We start from the raw sequence: 8,172 nt of genomic DNA on the forward strand, positions 1-8,172 counted from the left end.
GGCACGTGTCTGTACTCCCAGCTACTCAGGAGGCTGAGGCAGGAGAATCGCTTGAAGCCAGGAGGCAGAGGTTGCAGTCAGCTAAGATTGTGCTACTGCACTCCAGCCTGGTGACAGAGCAAGGCTCCATCTCAAAAAACAAAACAAAACAAAAAACTGCCAAACAGAAATGGAAAAGAGAAAGTTCTGGTTGAGTTCCCTGTTCAATTCCGAGTCCCTGGGACCTCCAGCTCTTGCTTTGTCAGCTAGGTCATCTAAGCATGCTTTGCCATTGTACCAGTGAATAAATTGTATCTTGTCTTTGCTGGTTTGAGTTACAGTTCTGTCATGCAATCAAATGTTTTCTGACAAATACAGTGACCCTGGATGAGGCCTCAAGAAGGCAAGACTGGATTGTGATTGCCAATAAGAAAATGTACCTCCTGGGAGGGATTTGTTCTACTATTCCTTCAAGCTTCTCTCTCTGCCTTAAATCTCTCTGCATTCCCAGATGACACCAAGCCCATGGGGTTTACAAATAGAAATAAGAGGAAGTCTCTATGCAGGGACTTACCATTTACTTGAAACAAATGAATCCAAAAAACGTGATAGAAAACTACCAGCTAAACTGGGGAAACAAAGGATGAATTAATCATTTGTATAGAAGGGTGAGGAGAGAGTAAAAGTGGCTCCTTAATAATAAATAATTCTTATTCAGCAACTTAGATTTTTTTTTGCCTGTGTTTATCTCATTTTATTCTCTTCTACAACTATAAAGAGATAGAAACCTTTGTTCTCCTCATTCTTCAGATGAGAAAACTGAGATTTTATGTAGTAAGAAATTGTGTAGCTTGCCCAAGTTCACATATCTAGGAGCTGCAGTCCGTTTCACTCCAGTAAAAGTCAGAAGTTGAGTCTGTTTTACTCCAAATCCCAGTCACCACAAGCCTTTCTTGAGATGAGTGTTAAAATTGTTTGATAATTAATACCACAAACGAGAAAAATAATACAGATGTTTTTACCTGAATTTTAAAAACATTTTTGAAATTACATGGAATCCTATTCCTAAGTAAGCACTGCAAAAATCAACCAACCAACCGAACAAACTCAAAAGTCAATTAAAACTTTGTGGGGCCAGGCACATGGCCACACCTGTAATCCCAGCCCTTTGGGAAGTAAAGGCAGGAGGATCACTTGAGCCCAGGAGTTTGAGAATAGCCTGGGCAACATAGTTGGACCCTGGCTCTACAATTTTTTTTTTAACTGGGCGTGATGGCTTGTGCCTGTAGCTATTTGGGAGGCTGAGGTGGGAAGATGACTTGAACCCAGGAGGTAGAGGCTGCAGTGAGCCGTGATTGTGCCACTGCACTCCAGCCTGGGTGACAGTAGGAGACCCTGTCTCAAAAAACAAAAACAACATTTTGAGATGTCATAGTAGGCATATTACAGGCTTAAAATTATTAAGAGAAAAATTTATTTAACTTTATTTAATCTATTTTCCTCCAAACTTACTTGGACCTAGATCTGTTTTGGGAGAAAACCTCATTACATAATATGAAATTAATATCCTATAAAACACTCTTGGGGAAATGCTTCTCTTTTATAAAGAAAACATGAAACTTTGAAAGCGAGTGCAAAATAAAATCAATCAATCAATGCGTGTATATTGTGTGACTCCAACCTACTAAACGTTATTCTATGGGCTATTTAGGGGCAGTGAAAACAAAGAAGTAGCAGGTAGAATTCAAATCTCAAGGAATTTAGAAACTACAGCAATAAAAGACAATAACTAAGACCCCTCCTTGTGCATTACAAACGCTCCTTAGCTTATGATAGGGTCATGTCCCAGTCAACTCATAAGTTGAAAATATCAAAAGGAGAAAATGCATTTAATATATAAACGTACTGAGCATCATTGTTTAGCCTAGCCTACCTTAAATGTGCTCAAAATACTTACCTTTGCCTATAGTTGGGCAAAATTATCTAACACAAAGCCTATTTTATAAATGAGTGTTGAATATATCATATAATTTTTGAATACTGTACTGAAAATGAAAAACAGAATGATTGTGTGGGCACTTGAAGTAAGGTTTCCACTGAATGTGTATTGCTTTCACACCACTGTAAAGTTGTAAAATCTAAAGTCGAGCTATCATAAGTTGGGGACTATTAGTGTGTTAAGATAGTCCCTATGATAACCTCTTCCATGGTTACAAAGAGCAGTAAAAACAGTTCCTGCATGCAAGGAACTTATAGTCTAGAAATGGGGAGTTTAAGGATGAGGGAAGATTAGCGAGTTGGAAAAATCAAGACACATTTTTTTTTGAAGAAGGTAGCATTTGGTCTGGAGGTGGCTTAAAATTTTTTCTTTTTCTTTTTCTTTTCTTTTTTTTTTGAGACGGAATCTCGTTCTGTCACCCAGGCTGGAGTGCAGTGGTGTGATCTCGGTTCACTGCAACCTCCATCTCCCGGATTCAAGTGATTCTCCTGCCTCAGCCTCCTGAGTAACTGGGGATTACAAGGGCATACCACCATGCCCAGCTAATTTTTGTATTTTTAGTAAAGATGGGGTTTTGTCATGTTGACCAGGCTGGTCTCGAACTCCTTAACTCAGGTGATTTGCCCGCCTCGGCCTCCCAAAGTGTATTTTTTATTTTCTAACAATAAAAATTTAAGGTTTTTGTGTAATTAAAGAGTATCTATAACAGAAAATGAATTGCTATCTAGAATATATAAAAACTTCTACAAATAAATAATACAAACAAAAAATTCAATTAAAAAATAGAGGAAATGACAGGCATTCATACAGAGACTATACAAACTGACTTGACAAAATGCTCAGTATTACTAACAATTAGGGAACTACAGATAAAAACAAGATGAATACTTTACACCTAGCTGGTTAGAAAAAAAAAAAAATTAAAGACAATTTCTGTATACTGTTGGGGAATGTTGTAGGGAATTAGGTATTCTCAAAAACAATGGAGTTTAAAATGATAAAGTAATTTTGAGAGCAATTTGCTTGTATCTATCAAATTTTTAAATTGCCAGCTCCCTGTGATCCAGTCAATTCACTTCCCAAAGAAACTGCTGACACCGTGCATAAAGTTGTGCATTTGTTGTAAATTGTTTTAATCACAAAACATTTTGCAAAAGCCATCATGACTGCAGAAGTGTGGTTAACACTTATTATAGTGCATTCATTCAATATCATTCTCTGCAGTGGCTAAACAGAATGAGCTAGATCTCTTTCCATGACAAAGAAAGAAAGCTCTTCAAGACAAGTAGAAAAATTAAGTTGTGGCCAGGCGCAGTGGCTCATGCCTGTAAGCCCAGCACTTTGAGAGGTTGAGTGGGGTGGATCACGAGGTCAGGAGATGGAGACCATCCTGGCTAACATGGTGAAACCCCGTTTCTACTAAAATACAAAAAATTAGCTGGGTGTGGTGGTGCACGCCTGTAATACCAGCTACTCGGGAGGCTGAGGCAAGAGAATTGCTTGAACCAGGGAGGTGGAGGTTGCAGTGAGCCGAGATCATGCCACTGCACTCCAGCCTGGTGACACAGCAAGACTCCATCTCAAAAAAAAAAAAAAAATCAAGTTGTAAAACAATATATATTATGTAGTGCCATTAAGTTATTATTATATTTTGAGACAGAGTCACTGTGTCACCCAGGCTGGAGTGCAATGGTGCCATCTTGGCTCACTGCAACCTCTGCCTCCTGGGTTCAAGCGATTCTTATGCCCCAGCCTCCTGAGTAGCTGGGACTACAGGTATATGCCACCACACCCGGCTAATTTTTGTACTTTTAGCAGAAACGAGGTTTTACCACGTTGCCCAGGCCGGTCTCGCACTCCTGACCTCAAGCAATCCACCCACTTTGGCCTCCCAAAGTGCTGGGATTACAGGCATGAGCTACCATGCCCAGCCTAAATTAAAATTTATATGTATAAATCTGTCAACATATGTACATCTGTGTGAAGATATGAGAATGCAATAACACAAGACATTCCCACATAATTATTAATACTAGTTAATTCTGGGACGAAGAGTGGAGTTAGGGGTCAGGATAGGTAAGAATTTTCACATTTTACTTTATGTTCTAATATACGTCTTAAACCACTTGCACTGCGAATATATTCATATAGTATTTACGTACCAAGAAAAAGCAAAAGAGGTATTCAAAAGAAGGAATTAATATGAGTGAGTACAAGCTAAGAATGAGTTTGCTTGCATGGCACAGTGAGGCATCTCATCTAATTATGGTCTAGGATGCTTCTAGGTAGAAAGGGGAATTAAAATTTTATAGGAAAAATGGATCTAAATTAAAGTGAAATTTGGAACTAGAAAGAAGAGTTAAGGTTTCATGCTGTAGCTTTAGTATTACTTAGGTTAGTTAAGATGTTAGATGCCATAAAATCTCAGCATCACTGCTGTGCTGTCACATTTGACCTTAGTAACTTAACAGGGGGATGGTAAGAACCAAAGTGGGATAAATTCCACAATACATCACCTAAAATTCTCCTTCAGCTTGTCAAGTTTATTCAAAGTTGACTTTGTCTTTGGTTTCTCATAGTAGACCTATCAGATGAGGTCAGAAAAGTAGGATTAGTTTCCAAAGGCAGTTTTTTTTTTTTTTTTTTTTTTAAGAAACAGGGTCTGGCTCTGTCACCTCAACTAGAGTGCAGTGGTCCAGCCTCAAATTCCAGTGCTCAAGGGATCCTCCCAAGTAGCTAGGACTACAAGTATTCATCCACACGACCAGCTAATTTTTCTAAATTTTATTTTTTGTAGAGACAGGGGTCTTCTAATGTTGCCAAGGCTGGTTTTGAACTCCTGACCTCAAGCAACCCTCCCACCTCAACCTCCCAAAGTGCTGGGATTACAGGCATGAGCTGCCATGCCAGTCTAGCGGCTTTATAAGGAAAGAATTGCAGAAGTCCCTCTACTTAGAAGGTAGTTGGGTCCTTAGCAGGCATTCCTTCCATTACAGAACCACCATAAGGAGAAGCTATACCACTCTAATAATCAGAAAGAACTTTTCAGATCATCTTCCTTCCAGTGGCTCTCCATTTTTCTCAGATGAAATCCCACTTCCTCACTCTTATTTAAAGGCCCTTTGTGGTGTCTTCTCACAGCAATGCCTCGGCCCTACTCTGTCCCTCCTTCACTGGTTCTGCCACAAAAGCAAACTGTCCCAGTGCTGTTTCCACAGCCCAGCAAGGATGGTAGGCACCCCCATGGGCATTTACCACTGATGACAGTATTATGCATTTGGCAAAGAAGGCTGTTCCCCTCTTTGCTAATCCTGCCTCCTATCCTCTTCTTAATAACCATGGAATGGCAGAGGTCAGGCTTTTACTTTTCTTAAGACTGTACTAATGGCTGGGTCATTTGGGAAAGGAAGTTGAATGCAAGAAAGGGAAATATAACTGCCACTAGCAGAGGCTATTTTTAGAGTCCATAGGCTTCAGCCCTCCTCAGAATCCATCATAGGGCTTCTTGGCTTCACTCCTGGCCTGCAGCCACTGGCGGGGCCGGTTTACTTCCTAGTGTGGCTTCTGTACCCATTTAATCCTTTAAGTTCAATTCAGTTGCTGAAAGATTTGGAGAGAGAAAAGAGTTTCTTGTAGTCCATGTTTCATCTTAGATGAATTAATCCCTTTGTGCCTGTTTCCTCTTTTGTAAAATGAGAAAAATAACAGCTAGTATATGCAGTTATTATGAATATTAAATGAGTTACTATATGTAAAACTTTTAGAACAGTTTCTAGCAGTTCTGGATAAATGTTAATGAATTCTGGATAAGTTCTGCATAAATGTTAATAATAAGTTCTGGATAAATGTTAGTTATTAATACCCATATCACATTATTGAACTTAATGCCTCATGTCCATTACCTTACACTTCCACAGTTGGGTCTTTTGGCATAGGCAAAAAATTTCTGTTTTTCGCTAATAAATTCTATCTGTTGGCTTAGAATCATTATTCTAAACTGGTGGAATTTTTTTGGTAGTCTATCATCCAACATGTAGATTATTGTCTTCAATTTAGTTTGGGATACCACCTGAGTTCTCCCTCACTGTGAATATTGATTTTATTTATTTAACAAATTGGTGAAGGGTTTCTTATGTGCCATGTTCCTGAATGCATGTGTATGTTGTATGCTCATGAGTGTTTAAGGAGGGATGGTTTCATCTCAAAGGTGCATATAGTTTTTGATAAGGGAAGTATGTTGAGCACACGTAATATAAACACTTAAATATTCGGAGATGGGGCAAGGTAAAGAAAGGATCCTGGATATGGGCTGACTTACTTTGAGCAAATTATTCCATAAGGATCTAGCCTGGAAGATCCTTGGAAGGATTTAGGCTGGTATAGTTTTTATTAAAGAAATTTATCTTGCAGAAATACATACTAGATAGGTTAGTTTTTATTTTTTAATCTTACTCCTTTAAATTTAAAAATATTTATTAAATACATCACACCTTGAGGGCATGAACAGGATGAGGTTAGCTTTATTTAACCAAAACAGGGCAGCCCGTGAAGCTTAAAAAAAAAAATCAAATATCGGACAAGTCACAAGAAGGCCTATTTTAAGGAGTGAGTAGTAAACTAAGAGCTGATCCAGACAAAAAAAATATTTGGTAGCTTTAAAACTATTTCACATTTATTTGTAGTAAGGGTTCTACTTGGAAGATGCAAACCTTGTGGCTAGATAACTATAAAATAAATTCTTGTGAGTTAATAGACTTTCAGACTTTTAGAGAAGTTAGAGCACATAATGGAAGAAGAAATATTCATGATTCTCAGTGGTGATGTGGAAGAGAAGAAAGCGTTTTTGGCAGCCAAAGGACCTACACAAAGCAACATATCCAGGAAGGACTAAGGGCTTGAATCTGTCCTACTCTAAACAGGAGGCATTTCAGGAGAGGACTGAGCAGGAGATACAGCCTGTTGTGACTGCCGCTTTACTACATCAAAGGCTGCAGTGGATCTCGATAATGCAGAAGAATGTTTCCTTTTATAACTCACAGTGAATATGGCTGGATAACAAAACTATTTTGTAATTTCTTTCCTGAAAGATAAAGGAGTTAGAACATAGAATCTTTGATTATACAAAATCTTAAGACTCCTTCAGGGATGGCGGTCATTCCTACCGTGCTGAACAACGTGTTGTCACGGTTAGAATCAGAACTAAACTGATTAAGGGTCTGAAACAGTTTGGCAATTCTTGGGCCCTTATGCTGATAAGAAAGCTGATGAGACAGGGTAATGAAAAGAGGCTGCAAGAAATGACCATTCATGCATTCAGCCAACATTTAGGTCACCCTCCTGTATTCCAGGCGCTGTACATGGCACTGAGAATGCAAAGCTAAACGAGTTACGGTCTACTGGCGGGAGCCTTCTCAGTGGAGAAAAGATCAACAAGAGAATTGCCTGCTGGAGACCTCTCCTAGGGCATAAACCAATACAGAGGTGGGGCAGCTACGTCAGCCTGAGGTGTCCTTAGGCAGAACAGAAAGTGAGAATCAGATCTGTATCTCATTTCTGAGCATCTGGATTGTAGCTTTCCCTTCACTGACTGTCAAAGGAAGTGGTTTTTAAAATCAAGCCAAACAGGTTTCCATCTTTTAGGAAGACCCCGGAACGTGCCAGTTGATTCTGACAATTTCTCATGAACAGAAACACCTAGGAAGGGAGAACTGGTGAGTCTTTTCAAGAGGCGGAAGTCCCTCAAAAGGGGCTGTGTTTCGTAAACGGCGCCCCAAAGGGGTTGAACTACTTCCATCTGGAGGAAAAAGACTCAGGCACTGAGGGAAAGGGAGGGTGCACGTCTGGAGTAATTTCAAGGCTTTTTCCGTGTTATGTGATGTGGCAACAAGGAAAGATTTTTTCGTCTTACTATTTTTTTAATTTTTCAAGATTTTCTTTTCCCCCCTTTTCTCTTCCCAGCCACTCCGGTTTGGGTTTGCCACATGACTCGTAATTCCTTTAGAAAGTGGAGTCGAATTCATAAAAGTGATGGGGGGAGGGGCGCGGAGAGGGAAGGCTGGGAGCCCCAGGGAGTCTTCACTACCTACACTGCCGCTCAGCTCTCAGCGCGAGTGGAGGTCGGGGTGGGCAGACGCGGCTCCCGCCCGGGATGGCTGATATTCTGCTAGCCCCGGCGGCCCGCAGCCGGGCCGGGT

General features: G+C 40.0%; 1 protein-coding gene across 1 annotated transcript in view; it reads left to right on the forward strand.

The window, feature by feature from the left end:
• The first annotated feature begins 7,996 nt into the window (after positions 1-7,996).
• Positions 7,997-8,172, forward strand: part of LOC105537070 (poly [ADP-ribose] polymerase 8-like) — a 103,292-nt gene continuing 103,116 nt past the window's right edge. Inside the window, exon 1 of the mRNA XM_011976546.1 lies at positions 7,997-8,094. The gene's annotated coding sequence lies outside the window, so the exon portion shown is untranslated. The remainder of the gene's footprint in view (positions 8,095-8,172) is intronic.

Source organism: Mandrillus leucophaeus, unplaced genomic scaffold (genome assembly GCF_000951045.1).
Source record: "Mandrillus leucophaeus isolate KB7577 unplaced genomic scaffold, Mleu.le_1.0 Scaffold1681, whole genome shotgun sequence".
Classification (NCBI taxonomy): domain Eukaryota; kingdom Metazoa; phylum Chordata; class Mammalia; order Primates; family Cercopithecidae; genus Mandrillus; species Mandrillus leucophaeus.